Source organism: Solanum dulcamara, chromosome 6 (assembly GCF_947179165.1).
Source record: "Solanum dulcamara chromosome 6, daSolDulc1.2, whole genome shotgun sequence".
Classification (NCBI taxonomy): domain Eukaryota; kingdom Viridiplantae; phylum Streptophyta; class Magnoliopsida; order Solanales; family Solanaceae; genus Solanum; species Solanum dulcamara.
Window position 1 is genome coordinate 32,357,839 of NC_077242.1, and position 16,016 is coordinate 32,373,854.

A 16,016-nucleotide genomic window follows, 5' to 3' on the forward strand; every position below is an offset into this window, starting at 1 on the left:
TGATAGCACTGTACACGATACATAATGGAGTCTCCATAGTGATTTTCAAGTCATCTGACTATTATGATATAATGATAGTGGAATGTAAGCTCGCCCTGGTTAGTAGGTTTGTCAAATCTTAGATTCCAAATTGATTATATTAGATTTACTTTCAAAGAATTGATTACTATTAAGGATTTGCCTAAAATTGAGGCTGATGACAATCGTAATGTATTTTTGGACTTTATAAATGATGATGACTTTAATTTGATATGGTTCAAAAGAGTTATTACTATCAACGTGTTACAATTATGGCTTCAAGACTAACCGTCGAATTTTAAATAGGAGAAAAATCTTCATATTTCTTTGGGGTGGGTTATACCATCTTATCTACCATTCCACCTGCACACTTGACACTATGTCAACTAGCTTGTTAGATTGGTAGGATCTATCACTTGAAATTGATCTTGCAATAAGAGAAAAAATAAGGTCAAGTATGGCTAAAGTGAGGATCAAAATTAACCTTCTCAAAACTCTTTCAGAAAAGATTTGGGTTGACCTTAAAAATGCAAATTCACCCTTAAAAAGATACTATCTAAAAGTAGAGCACTAGGGAATTCCTAAGTATTGCAAACATTGCAGCAATCTTGGACATTCTATGACAAATTGTAGAGTTTTGGAGAGGAAAAAGGCTAATGAGGAGCATGACATAGAAATAGTTTTTGACAAAGATAAAGATGCTATTGGGATACATATGGAACATGCTACTTGGAGCATTAATGAAGTTGGAGTAGCAAAAACAAGCACATAAAATGATGAGAGTTTTAAAGACACCAATATTGGGCAAAATGATAAACATTCAAAATCAAAATGGAATCAATCACTTTATAACTAAAATGCAAAATGAGAAGAAAAAGCCTAGAAAATAAAAAAATTCCATAAAAATCAAGGTTAATTTTAAATAAAGGATAGGCTTACCTCTTCTTCAGTGTTAACTTTATCAAAAGGTTCCGATGGTTTCGTCGTGTTTTGTGATGCTTCACAAGTTGGTCTTGGTTGTGTGCTAATGCAAAATGGTAATGAGATAGCCTATGCTTCAAGGCAACTCAAGGCACATGAGAATAATTACCCGACTCATGACTTGGAGTTGGAAAAGGTACTATTTGCTTTAAAGTTGTGGAGACACTATCTCTATGGAGTTCATATGGATCTTTTTACAGATCAAAAGAGTTTGCAATCTGTGTTCACTCAAAAGGATTTGAACCTTCGATACAGAAGATGGTTTGAGTTATTAAAGGATTATGACATGAGTGTGCTATACCATTCAGGTAAGGCAAATATGATTGCCGATGCTCTTAGTAGATTGTACATGAATAGTGTCACTCATATTGATGATTATAAGAGAGAGCTAGTTTGGGATGTGTATAGATTAGACTGTTTGGGTATTCTATTGGTTGATATCGAGTATGGTGGTGTTATTGTACAGAATGGTTTCGAGTCATCTCTTGTGGTGGATGTAAAGGAAAATCAAGATAGTGATCCCACTTTGGTTGAATTGAAAAAAACAGTTGCTGAAAAAGCCATTAAGGCTTTTTCTCAAGGGAGAGATAGTGTTTTATGATATCAAGGCCAATTATGTATTTCAAATATGGATAGCTTGAAGGATATGATATTGTCCGAAGCTCATAGTTTATGGTATTCTGTTCATCCAGGCTCCACAAAGATGTATCAAGATTTAAGGAAAGTGTATTGGTGGAATGGCATAAAAAGGGATATTGCGAAATTCATGGCTAAGTGTCCTAATTGTCAACAAGTGAAGGTTGAGCACCAAAAATGGGGAGGTTTGGCTCAAGACATTAAGATTCCTACTTGGAAGTGGAAAGCCTTGAATATGGACTTCATTACTGGTTTGCCTCGTACTCATAGACAATATGACTCTATTTGGGTAATTGTTGACCGAATGACTAAGTCGACTTATTTTATCTCAGTTAAGGCTTATATTTAGCTGAAGACTATGCTAGGTTGTATATTCGAGAGTTGGTTAAGCTTCATGGTGTTCCATTTTCTATCATCTCAAATAGGGGTACTCAGTTTGTATCTCATTTTTGGAGATCCTTCCAAAAAGGTCCTGGTACTCAAGTGAAGCTTAGTATAGCTTTTCACCTACAATCTAATGGTTAGGCCGAGCGCACCATTCAAACATTAGAGGATATATTGAGAGCATGTGTTATTGATTTTAAAGGAAATTGGGAAGATCATTTGTCATTGATACAGTTTCCTTATAATAACAGTTATCTCTTTAACATTGAGATGGCTCCATTTTAGGCTTTGTATGGTAGGCGGGGTAGATCCCCTATCAGTTGGTTTTACGTAGGTGTAGTTGATTTGATAGGACACGAGTTGGTATTTGAGGCTATTAAACTCATTAGAGAAAGATTGAAGACAGCCCAAAGCTGATAAAAGTCATATTCGGATGTGAGAAGAAGAAAACTTGAATTTGAGGTTAATGATTGGGTTTACTTGAAAATTTTACCCATGAAGGGTGTGATGCATTTTGGTAAGAAAGGGAAGTTAGTCCCTACTAGTTGGCCCATATCATATTTTGAGGTGGATTGGTAAGGTAGCTGATGAGTTGAACCTATTTGATTTTCTTATTCTTATATGTGACAATGTTTTAGATTCTCGCATTTCATATTGCATTTTCTTTACTATCTCAGTTGGCCTATGATACCTATTGGGTATCTGTTCTTTTGGTAATCATAATACACTCTGTATCTATTTTTGTGATTTTTTGCCTTTAGATTTGGCATCCATGCATCATGTGTTCCATATGTCCTTCAATTTGCTCGGCATAAGTCATAAGCATAGAGATATCCATCTTCTTGATGAGCATAGTTGTTCGACACTTTTTCAACACCAAGTCCGATACTACTAAAATAAACTTTCTCATTCAGGCACAAGAGTCGGCTACAAGGATGGAGCATATTTGGATAACTTTGTGAACTTAAGGGAATACGCCCTCAAACTCATGTTTCCTTGCTTGAGGTTTATGAATTCCAATACTTTTGCCTCCCTTAACTCAAGTGGAAAGAAGTTATCAAAAAATGCAACCTTGAACTTTTCCTAACTTATGGGACCATCTTCCACCCTTTTGGTTTTCTATTGGTTGTACCAAACTTGAGCGACACATTTGAGTTGGTAGGCCGCCAATTCTGCCTTCTCTTCCAGAGATACTTCCATAATCTCCACAATCTTGTACAATTCATCAATAAAGTCTTAGGGATCCTCATCCACCTTGGATCCATGAAATTTGGGAGGGTTCATCCTTGTGAAATCTCTAACCCTAGAGGTCGGAGTAGTCACAACTTGAGGAGCTTCTACCTCTTGATTCACTTGAGTAGTAATGGCTTGGGCTAGCATTTAAAAATTGGCTCAAAACTCTGCATTAGTCACTTGATCATTCAAATGAGCATTCGAAGCTTATGGCTCCTCTTCAACATTCCTTTGGATGGGAACTCTTCATGGAGGCATGATTCTGTAATCGCAAAGAGAAAATATTAGAGGAAGAAACCTTAGGGTTCAACTTTATAGAACAATGAGATCATAAAAAATATGAAGTGTTTCCTAAGACACCTTATAGCCTCCTATTCATAGATTTGATGCGTTTCACACTGATGAACAAGACTCTACTCGACGCGGCATGTTAGACTTCCTAGGACACTTGAACTTTGTGCTCTGATACCAAGTTTGTCACAACCTGTTCGTGGTCCTAGTTGTAACACGGTGATTAGAATCTCGGAGGACTCCAACCAAGACTCTTAGCATGAAATTCATGAGCATACATAAGGTAAATAAGAAATAAAGCTAAATTAATACATGGAAGAAAATTCTCTAATAGAATATATTTCTCGAAATGAGAAATGACAACATAGACTCTTTACTATCTAACATGCCTCTAATAACTAGATGGGGGCATAACAGAAGCCTCTAGCTCACCCATATAGACTACATAAGAGAATCAGGTAAAAACTATCAAAGTAAGAAATAAATGCCATATCCTCGAGTTGTGAGGACTCACCAACATTAAGCAGCTAATAGAAACACTCTAGTCATGAGTAGGAGGAGGATGAACGTGATCGTCGATCCCTATATTATGATACAACGTAGGCAAAAAGTATGTGTTAGCACATAGAATGCACTAAGTATGTAAAAATATACATCAACAATAAACATAAGAAATAATCAGTATGAATCATGGAATACAAGATCAATATCTTTAAAACATGAATAAAGTCATGAAAATATTAAAACATTGATCTCATCGGTCAATACATCAAAAGAATATCATAATCATCATAAAAACACATAACTCAACTGAAACTGTGTGGGATAGGACCTTTAACCGACATATAAAATCATAGAGCTAATACATGATATTCGATGACTCCTACATTGAGACAGGGGAGCCTACCTTGACAAAGCATACTCCATTAAGTAACTCTTTAACTGGGCTATGTGGATCCACTAGCTTCTCTTTATTGTCATATGTAAACCTATGCGGGCAACGTAATTTGGGACTAAAGGTTGCTACTAGGATTTCCTGGGGTGACTAACTGCATTATCAGATCGAACCCCACCTAAACGTCTTCTTGGTGCTAAGTCAATATCCCAATGGAACTCATATAACATGATCATAAATATCTTAGGGAAAGATAGTAACTATCTATCAATCGATCTTTGCAAAACATCATAAAATAGCTTATCTAACATCATCATTGTAAAATCGTAGGATTATCTCATCTATCATATAACTCATGCAATATGGGTGTAGGCCTTCCATCATTACATATCTTTGGTCATAAGCATATTTAGGGGCTTAATGTGCCCTATCTTTAAATTTGCTTGAAACATCATAGAATCATCATTCATGAACTTCTTTGCATAAAACATCTTTAATTCATAGAATAAATCTTTCATAGAATATAACTTAAAAATCATGATCATATATCAAAATCATACTTGAAACTAGTATATAGCATAGCCCATTAAAATTCAACTTGAAATCATGCAGTATAATATGAATTATACATGATTAGACTAATAACATTAAAATAGATCATAATAAAGAAAACTTGATGAAAATTATGAAATTAAAGCTTTTAATTGAAGGATTCATAAGAGAATTGAGAAAAGATTTTTGGGATTCAATGGATGAAAGGTACCCATGGATAAAATACCACATACCTTGACCTTGATAATACCTAAACTTGAAAAGAATGAAAACTTGACCTTGAAGAAACTCCCTTGAATTGCTTGAGGAAAAAGAAGACCTTGAGTGAAAACTTGGGAGAGAAGGTTTCATGATATAGGGATTATGGAGAGGATATGAGGGTTAGAAGACTTTGGGTTATTTAATAGGTAGGAATATAGTCCCTAAATCCTTCCAAATTCATTAATGAGATATAGCGGAAAGACTAAAATAACCCTCATTAAATCTAAAGACTAGAGGTTATTTTGGTAAACGGATGCATGAGTTGAAGCTCAAATGTCCTATCAACCCTTCAAAAAAGTAAGGGCTCATAGGGATTCAAAAGCAAGCTGAGTAAAAGACGGTTGAAACTCACAATCAGCATCTTACTCTTTAACAACAAGCACAACAACAAGAAGTTTTCCTTTACTGGAAAGTAGTCCTTCACATATATGGGAGCTTATTCAATGACTAGCCCAGCTATGGAGCTAGGTGTACACCACCATGTCGACCTGTAGAAAAAAAATAATAGGAAAACAACTTTGTCAAAGAAATTAGGAGGAAGATTGGAAGAAAATGCTCCATGGAGCGCCCACCATGGTCCATGAATTGCACCATGGCCCGTGGTGGTGTCTGTGGTCAGTGCCTTGAAATTGGCTAAAAAAGGAAATATAGAGGCTTCCCTTCACAAAAATTATAATAGACTGTGAAGGTCACCACGACCCATGGTGAGGGTCGTAGTGAGAATCCTGAACAGAGGCTTGCAGGGGGTGACCAACATAGAGCCTACCAAGGTCCGTAAAAGTCACAATGTCCTGTGGTGGTAAAGCATCGTCCTGGGCCTTGGAATAATTTCTGAGGGTTTCTAGGAAGGGTCACCACAAAGGCCAACATGGCTCGTGGTGCTCACCATGGTCCGTAGTCCCTGTCGTGGACCTAACCCTATAAGTTTTTGGTTTATGCATCTTTACCATGGTTGCACACCATGGAGCATGAAGAGGACCACAGCCCGTGATGTCCTTTGTGGTCATCACCTAGTGCCAAAACTAAAATTTTTCGAAGATTCGTCTGTTGTTCCTTATTTTCCGACATTCCAACTTTCGGGGTCTTACAGAAATGGAATAAGTTATTATGATGTTTATGATGTATTGACCATATGGTTATGACATTCAAATATTTTCAAGTTTTACTCATGTTTTAAGATACTGGTCATGTATCTCAAGTTTATATTGTTTATGTCCTATTATCATTGTTCATGCATGTTTCTCAAATACTTAAGCATTTCATGTACTAACACATAATTTTTTCCTTCATTGTATCATAATGTAAGTTCTGATGATCATCGCGCACCTCTCACTCATGGGTAGAGTTTGAGTACTACCCCTCTACTATTGGTGTGTCCTGATGATTCGAGGATAAGACATCTATATTTTCATTATTCCTTATAAAGTTTACTTTCATAGTTTAGGTGAGCTAGGATCTTGTCTTATGCCCCCATATAGATTAATAGAGGCATGTTGGATGTTCATGGAGTCTTGTTGTCATAATCCTTCAGAGTTGTTTTCTTCTTTTATTGAGATATTAATGTTGAGACTTTACTTCTGTATTTATAATGTCTTTTGCTATAATTTTGTTTATTTACCTTATGTATGATCATGTATGATATGTTAAGAGTCTTAGTTGAAGTCTTCTTGGATTCTAATTGCTGTGTCACACCAAGGGAATGTCTTAGCTTGAGTCGTGAGTAACTTGGTATCAAAGCGCAAGGTTTAAAGTTTTCTAAGGAGTCTAACATGCTGCATCAAAAAGACTCTTGTTCATCAATGTGAAGTTCGCTACATCTATGAATTGGAGGCTATGAGGTGTATAGGAAACTTTACTTCTTTCATCATTCTTATATCGTGTGATAGAGTTGAACTTTAAGGCTTTTCCCTCTAACACTTTCTCTTTGCAATTACAAAAATATGCCTTCACAAAGAATTCTTATGTGAACAAATATTGAGGAGGAGCAACAAGCTCCAAATGACCCTTCGAATAAGAAAGTCTGTCATTAGAGTTTTGGGTCGCTTTTCAAATACTTTCCCAAGCCATAGACTCTCAAGCTAATAGGGAAGTGGTAGCTCCCTCAAACCCAAATATGGGTGCAACGGCTAGGTGAGTTCGTTACTTTATCTGAATGAACCCTCTCAAGTTTCATGCCTCTTAGGTGGATGAGGATCCATAAGAATTTGTTGAGGGTATTGGAAAGATTTTTGAAATTATGGGCATTAGTCCAGTGGAGAAGGAGGACTTGGCAGCATATCAATTCAAGGGAGTTGCACAAGTTTTGTATGACCAATGGAGGAGTTAAAAAGGTAGAGATGATAGTCCTATTGATTAGGAATAGTTCAAGGGTGGTTTCCTTGACCAATTATTTCCTTTAGAATTGAGGGATGCCAATGTTCAAGAGTTTATCAATTTGTGACAAGATAATATGAGTGTAAGGGAGTATGCTCTTAAGTTCACTAAGTTGCCAAAGTATACTCTATTTATAGTTGTCGATCCAAGAGCTTGTATGGGCAAGGTTGTTTTGGACATATCGTACTTGGTGGTCAAAGAGTGTAGAACTTCCATACTAATCAATGAGATAGACATCTCTATGATCATGACACATGTCAAACAAATAGAAGAGGGGAAGTTGAAAGAGAGATCTAGAAGGGAGTCCAAGAGGGCTCGAACCAATGATGGTGAGTTTTCATATGGTAAGTCCAGTTATGGTGGTCACCCAAAATTTTTTCAAAAGTAATCCAACCAAAACTCTTCAACTACTATGGCTCCAAAGTTCGATAAGGATAGGGTTCCTTACCCTAAGGTTCAAAGAGGAGTTCCGAGTGGCCAAGTCATTTCCTTATATTAGAAATATGGAAGAAAGCATAGAGGAGAGTCTTGGCAGGATCATGTGCATGTTATAGGTGTGGTAAGCCAAGTCATCATGCAAAGGATTGTAGAAGTGGTGGTAGACCCCAGGCTCAGGGTTAGGCTGTAGGCCACTTGGTTCAGCAGGGTGCTACTATAGGTTCCAATGGCGGTCAACACCAAAACCGATTATGCACTCCTCAAACTAGACAGGACTAGGAGGAGTCTCCCGATGTGGTCACTAGTATGTTGAAAGTCTTCAAGTTTGATAATTATGCATTATTAGATTTAGGTGATACTCTATCATTTATTATACCTTATCTTGTTATGAAATTTTTTGTTAGTCCCGAGATCTTGTTTGAGACTTTTTCGATCTATACTACTATTGGTGATTTAGTTAAGGATAATTGACTTTATAGAAATTTCCCAATTTCAATTTTTCATAAAATCACCTAAGTTGATCTTGTAGAGCTTGATATGACCAATTTTGATATTATTCTCAATATGGATTGGCTTCATGCATGATATGATTGTTGTAGAACTCGTGTGGTCAAGTTATAGTTTCGTAATGAGTCAGTCCTAGAATGGAAAGGTAGTAATTATGTATTTAAAGGTCAATTTATCTTGTGCCTTAAAGCTTAGAAAATGATCTTCAAGGATTGTATTTATCATCCAGTCTGGGTTAGAGATACGAACTCTGAAGCTCCTACTCTTGATTCAATTTTGGTCATTAATGAGTTTCTGAAAGTATTTCCCAATGATCTCTCAAGAATCAATCCCGAAAGAGAAATAGACTTTGGTATTGATCTACTCCCCGATACCGATTCTATATTTATCCCTTCTTAGAAATTGACCCAACAGAACTTAAATAGTTAAAGGATCAGTTGAAAGACTTGTTGGATAAGGGTTTTATTAAATCTAGTGTCTCTCTGTGGGGTGCTCCGACTCTCTTTGTTAGAAAGAAGATTGGTTCTCTTTGGATGTGTATTAATCGTCGACAATTGAATAAGGTCACCATTAAGAATAAGTATCCCATTCCAAGAATTGATGACTTGTTCAATCAGCTTCAAGGATCAAGCTATTTTTCAAAGATTAATCTTTGATTGGGTTATCATCAACTCCGAATAAGGGAATGTGACATTCTGAAGATAGCCTTTAGAACTTGGTATGGTCACTTTGAATTCTTGGTTATTTCTTTTGTACTAACGAATGCTCTTGTAGATTATATAGATTTGATGAACATGGTGTTCAAGCAATATTTGGACATGTTTGAGATTGTGTTCATTGATGATATTTTTGTCTATTCTCAGAGTGAAGAAGAGCATGCCTGTCATGACCCAAGCTAGGCCCTAAGTGTGACACGACTATTGGAATTCCGAAGGACCCCAACCAATCCTCTTAGAAAATCAAACATGAGCATACATAAGGTAAATAAAGCAATAAGTCTAAATTATAGATGCAGAAGTAAAGTCTCAACATGAATACATCGATAAAAGAGAATAAATCTTAAATGGAAAGATATCATAGACTTCATGAACATCAGACATGCCTCTACTAGTCTAGATGGAGGCATAAGACAAACTCCTAGCTCACCTAAAATAAAAAGATAAAGTTATAATAAAAGAAGATAAACATATGTTAGTTGTGTCGTCAAATCAAAAGGACTCACCAATGAAGTAACAATAGCAATAACCAACTCTAGACATAAATGGGAGGATGAGTGTTATCATCAGACCTTATATTATGATATAATATAGTCAAAAGTATGCATTAGTATATGGAATGCATTAAGTATGTGGGAAGTATGCATAAACAAATGAAAATAGGATATCAATATGAACAAGGGATGCATGACCAATATCCTGAAAACATGAGTAAACCTTGAAAATATTTGAATATCATAATCATATGGTAAATACATCATAAGAATTAATAGAACTTAAGAAATATCATAAACCTTTGTGTAGGCTAGGACCTTTAACCGACATATAATACTATGCGAGTTATAACATGATATCTGATATAACTCCCACATCGAGAAGAGAGAGGCTACTTTGCCAAGGTAGGCTCCTTGAGAACCTTATTTAACATTCATATGTTTGTCTATCTACTAGCTAGGGAATATTGGCAAAAGAAACCTATGCAGGCAACGTAGTTAGGGACTTAAGATTGCTACTAGGGTTTTCTTGAGTCGCTACTTGATCTTTCGGACTGTACCCCACTTTAAAGTCCTCTAGGTGTTTAATGATTATCCCAATGGAAATTTCTAAATCATAGCTGTTAACATCATTAGTAAAGACAATAATAGATATCAATCCTCATCATAAAATAATCATAAGAGTCAAAATCTAGCCAAAAGTCTCATTTGCAAAAAAATTGGCCTATCCAGGAGCTGCTCCGCATCGCGGACCTTGGAGAAAGTTTTCATCTGAATTCAGTTTTTAAGTAAGGGCACTTTAGACTTTTTCCTAGTTGTTAATTAATGAACATGGACATTTTTAGGGTCTAATTCTACTCAATAAACTACCCTAAATCCTTAATTTCATTCATTCTTCTATAATTCACCTACTCAAATATTTCTCTTTCTACAAGAGCTCTTAAGAAATCCATTGAAGACTTCAAAGAAATTCACTCAAGCTGTCCATCAAAAACTGTCAAATTCTTCTAAATTTCATGGCCTTTTGACTCAAGGTATGCGGGTATTAATTCATGGATTCTTTCATCCATGAAGCCCAATCAATTTCTCAAGTTTTCTATTAAATTTAAGTATGGGATTTTATGAGTTTATGATCTCTATTCCAATTCCATGAATTATGACCTAAATTATGATTATGAGTCTATTTTGATATATATTAATAGTTATTGCATTGAATTGAAGAGGTTTTCCATGAATTTTCCTATATTGATATTTAGGGTTCATGTTATGAATTATGGGTATTTTCAATTATACTTCCAAATGATATTATGTTTATGAATTATATATGGGGTGATATAAAGTATATGATCATGCATATTTTCAAGTCAATTTCATAATTTTCAAGTCAGTTAATCATGCATTCTTGTTTTACCCAAGTATGAATTATGATTTTAAGATGAGTTATGAGTTGATCATGAATTAAATGATTTCCAATGAAAGTTTTATATGTGTTAAAGTTGAGATTTATGATTCTAAAGTTTAAGTTATGAAGATGATCAGAGTTAAGATCAAAAGATGTTTAAAGATGGTGATCAGGATAATTCTCACTAAAGTTATGGATTCCTATGAATCACTGAATAGATGGGTTATTCGTAATATATTTTAAAGATGGATTGATAGGCAATTACTATCTTTTCCGTCTATGTTATGATCATGTTAATGAGTTTTCGTTGGGATATTCACTAAGCACCGAGAGGGCTTCTTGGTGGGGTTAGGTTCACTAACGTATTTAGTTACCCAAGGAAATACTAGTAGCAACCTAAAGTCCCAAACTATATTACCCACGTAGGTTACCTTGATGGAATAGCTAGTGGATCCACATGTAGCATAGTTGAGTTGAGTTATTTTTGGAGTATGCCCTGGAAAGGTAGCCTCTCCTATTTCGATGAAGGAGTCATCTGCCTATCTCGATGCAGGAGTTATCAAATTCCATGTAATAGCTCGCATGGTCTTAGTTGTCGGTTTAAGGTCCTATCCCACACAAGTACAAGTTAAAGATATGAGATATTAAATTATGAGTTGAAATTTGAAGTTCTTATGATATGCATTGACCAAGAGTTTTTGATGATTTAAATTTCTTTTAAACTATACTTATGTTCATTATGATTGGTTATGTATCATATGGCATATTGATTACGTTCTTTACTTATTCATGCATACATCACATACTTAGTACATTCAAATATACTAACGCATATTTTACCTACATTGCCTCATAATGTAGGGACGAACTACACTCATGATCACCCCACTCGTGGCTAGTGATTTTCGTTAGATTTCAAAGTAATAGGTTTGTCCTCATTCTACCGAGGACAAGACTTTTATTCATGTTACTATTGTTTACACTTTCTTCTATTGTTAGGGTGAGCTATGAGCTTGTCCTAAGCCCCCGTCAAAGACTAGACTAGAGGCATGTTTAGATGATATTATGGTGTAGTCCATTTGGACGTTTATCGAGTTGATCTTCCTTAATCCCATTCCCCACTTAATGATTATTTCCTCTTATATTTATGTTGATATTTGCCTTATGTATGTGATGTATGGTAAGATGGGATTATGGTAAGGGGTCTCTTGCATCCCGATCGTCGTGTTACGACTAGGTCCTAGGTCGGGTCTTGAAAACCCTTGTATCAGAGCACAAGGTTAAGAAGAATCCTAGGGAGTCTAATATGCTGCCTTAAGTAAAGTCTTATTCATTGGTGTAAAGCACACCACATCCATGAATAGGAGGCAACAAAACATCTTAGAAAAAATTCTCACTTCTTCCATGATCTATGTCATGCAGTAGAGTGGTTAAGTCTTTTTCCTTTAATGCTTGTTCTTTGCAATTTTCAGAATATGCCTCCATGAAGATACTCCATTTGAAGTAACTTGGTTGAAGAATAGAAACAAGCTTGGATTGACCCTATGGATTATCAAGTTTTTGATTCCGAGTTTTGAGCGGCCTTTCAAGTGCTTGCTCAAGTCATTACGACTCAAGTAAATTGTGAGGTGGTTGGTCCCGTGAATTCGAATGCTAGTACGGCGGCAACAAGAGTTTGAGATTTCATGCGGATCAATCCTCTAGAGTTTTAAGGTTCTAAAGTTGATGAGGATCCCTAAGAATTTGTCGATAGCATCCATAAGATTGTTGAGATCATAGGAATTAGCCTGATTGAAAAGGCGGAATTGGGTACATACCAATTGAGAGGTGTTGCTAAAATTTGGTTTGATCAATGGAAAAGTGAGAGGCCTAGAGAGGCGGAGCCCATGACTTGGGATGAGTTCAAAAAGGTGTTTCTTGATTGCTTCTTCTCATTAGAGTTGAGGGAGGCCAAAGTGCAAGAATTTATCAACCTTAAGCAAGAAGGTTTGAGTGTGAGGGAGTATGCCCTCAAGTTTTATCAATTGTCAAAATATCTCCATTCATGGTTGTTGACTTGAGCTCATATGATCAAGTTCGTATCGGGTGTGTCAGACATGGTTGAAATGGAATGCAAAATGGCTATGTTGATTTGAAAGATGGATATATAGGGAGTCTAAGAGGCCAAGGACCGGTGATAGTGAATTCTCCCATGCTAAGTCCAAAAATGGTGGACATCCTCATTTTTGTTAAACGTACTCTAGTCAAGGGTCTTCTAATGCTACTACTCCAAGGTTTGAAAAAGATAAGGGTTCCTAAACCTAAAACTTAAGGAGGTTCTCCTATAGGCCAAGTTACCCCCACATACAATAAGTGTGGTAGGAACCACAAGGGTGAATATCTAGCTGGGTCATCATGCAAAGGAATTCAAGGTCAAAGATGGTCGTTATCAAGTCCAAGTTGCTCAAGGTGGCCAATGGAAACCAAAGGGTGGTCAACGCAATAATAGGTTCAATGCCCTCCAACCATGGGGTGGAGGAGACACCCGATGTTGTTACCCCGGTATATTACAGGTCTTTCACTATGATGTGTATGTTTTGCTTAATTCGGGTGTAAATTTATCTTTTTTTCCCTTATGTGTCCATGATATTTGATGTTAGTCCCGAGACATTGCTAGAACCTTTGTCCAATTATACTCTCGTAGGTGTGTCAATTGTGACTAAAAAAGTCTATAGAAGTTGTCTGGTTCTGGTTTTCCATAAAGTTACCCTATATGACCTAGTTGAGATTGAGATGACTAATTTTGATGTTATCCTTGGAATGAATTGGCTATATGCATGTTGTACTTCTATTGAATGTAGAACCTGAGTGGTTAAGTTTCAATTCCCAAATGAGCCGATCATAGAATGAAAGGGTAGTAACTCCATGTTTAAAGGTCAATTCATTTCGTGCCTTAAAGCTTGGAAGATGAATTCCAAGGGTTGTATTTATCATCTTGTGAGGGTTAGGTATGAGAATTCTGAAGCCCCTATCCTAGAGTCGGTCTCCATTGTAAACGAGTTTCCGGATGTGTTTCCCAATGATTTACCCAGTGTTCCTCCCGAAAGGGAGATCGATTTGGAATAGACCTTGTTTCAAATAGTTAACCTATTTCTATCCCTCCTTACTGGATGGCTCCATCGGAATTAAAGGAATTGAAGGATTAATTGAAGGACTTGTTAAAGAAGGGGTTCATTAAGCCAAGTAATTCTTCATGGGGTGCTCCTATATTATTTGTTAGGAATAAGGATGGTTCACTACTTATGTGAATTGATTATCGACAATTGAATAGGGTAACCATCAAGAATAAGTACCCAATTTTGAGACTAGATTAATTGTTTGATCAATTGCAAGGGGCAAGTTACTTCTCAAGATAGACCTTCATTCCGGTTATCACCAATTAAGGGTGAGGGAGTGTGACATTCCCAAAGAGGCATTTCGGACAAGGTATCGCCATTATTAATTTTTAGTCATGTCATTTCATTAGGCCAATGCTCCTATGGCTTTCATGGACTTAATGAATACGGTGTTCAAGCAATACCTAGATATGTTTGTGATTGTATTCATCGATGACATTTTGATTTACTCTCGGAATGAGGAGGAGCATGTAAGTCACTTGAGGATTGTGCTGCAAACTCTATGAGAGAAATAACTATTTACAAAGTTCAACAAATGTGAGTTTTGGTTAAGAGAGGTCGCCTTCGTTGGTCACATTGTGTTTGGTGAAGGGATTATGGTTTATTCTAAGAAAATCAAAACGGTTAAGAATTGTCCTATACCATTATCTCTCTCAGATATTAGGAGTTTCTTTGGCCTAGCCAGATACTATAAGAGATTCGTAGAAGGGTTTTCATCAATCTCTTCACTTTTGACCAAGTTAACTCAAAAGAAGGTGAAGTTTCAATGGTCAAAAGCATCCAAAAAGAGTTTCCAATAATTGAAGGATCGTCTCACTATTGATCCTATCTTGAGTAGTGTATTGTGATGCCTCAAGGGTTTGACTTGGTTGTGTATTGACACAACATGGTAAGGTAAGATTTCCTATAGTGCCGAAGATTATGCTAAGATGTATGTACATAAGTTTGTAAGAATTCATGGTGTTCTCTTGTCCATCATATTGGATCGAGTTATACAATTCACGTCACATTTTTGGAGGTCAATTCAAAAGGATCTCGACACAAAGGCAAAGTTAAGTACAACTTTTCACCCTCAAACCGACAGTCAAGCTGAAGAACGATCCAAAATTTAGAGGATATGTTAATGGCATGTGTTATTGACTTCAAAGGAAGTTGGGATGAACATTTTCCATTGATTGAGTTTTGATATAATAATAGTTAGCAGTCTAGCATCCAAATATCTTCTTTTGAAGCATTGTATGGGAAGAGATGTAGGTCCCCGGTGGGATGGTTTAAAGTAGGTAAGATGACCTTGATTAGTCCAAATTTTGTTCTTGATGCTATGGAGAAGGTAAGACTCATAAGAGAGATGTTGAAGATGACTCAAAGTAGTCAAAATTCCTATTCCGATGTTAAGAAAAGAGAGCTTGAATTTGAAATGGATGATTGGGTCTATTTGAAGGTTTCACCCATGAAGGGTGTAATACATTTTGGAAAGAAAGGGAAATTGAATCCTAGATACATTGGACCTTACAAGGTATGGAGACATGTTGGCAAAGTGGCTGGTGAGTTATATTTTCCATTTGAGTTAGCTATGGTTCACCCGATGTTTCATGTGTCTATGTTGAGGAATTTAGTGGGTGATCCAAACTCCATTGTACCTTAAATGATAATAGTGTTGAGGAGAATTTGACTTATGAG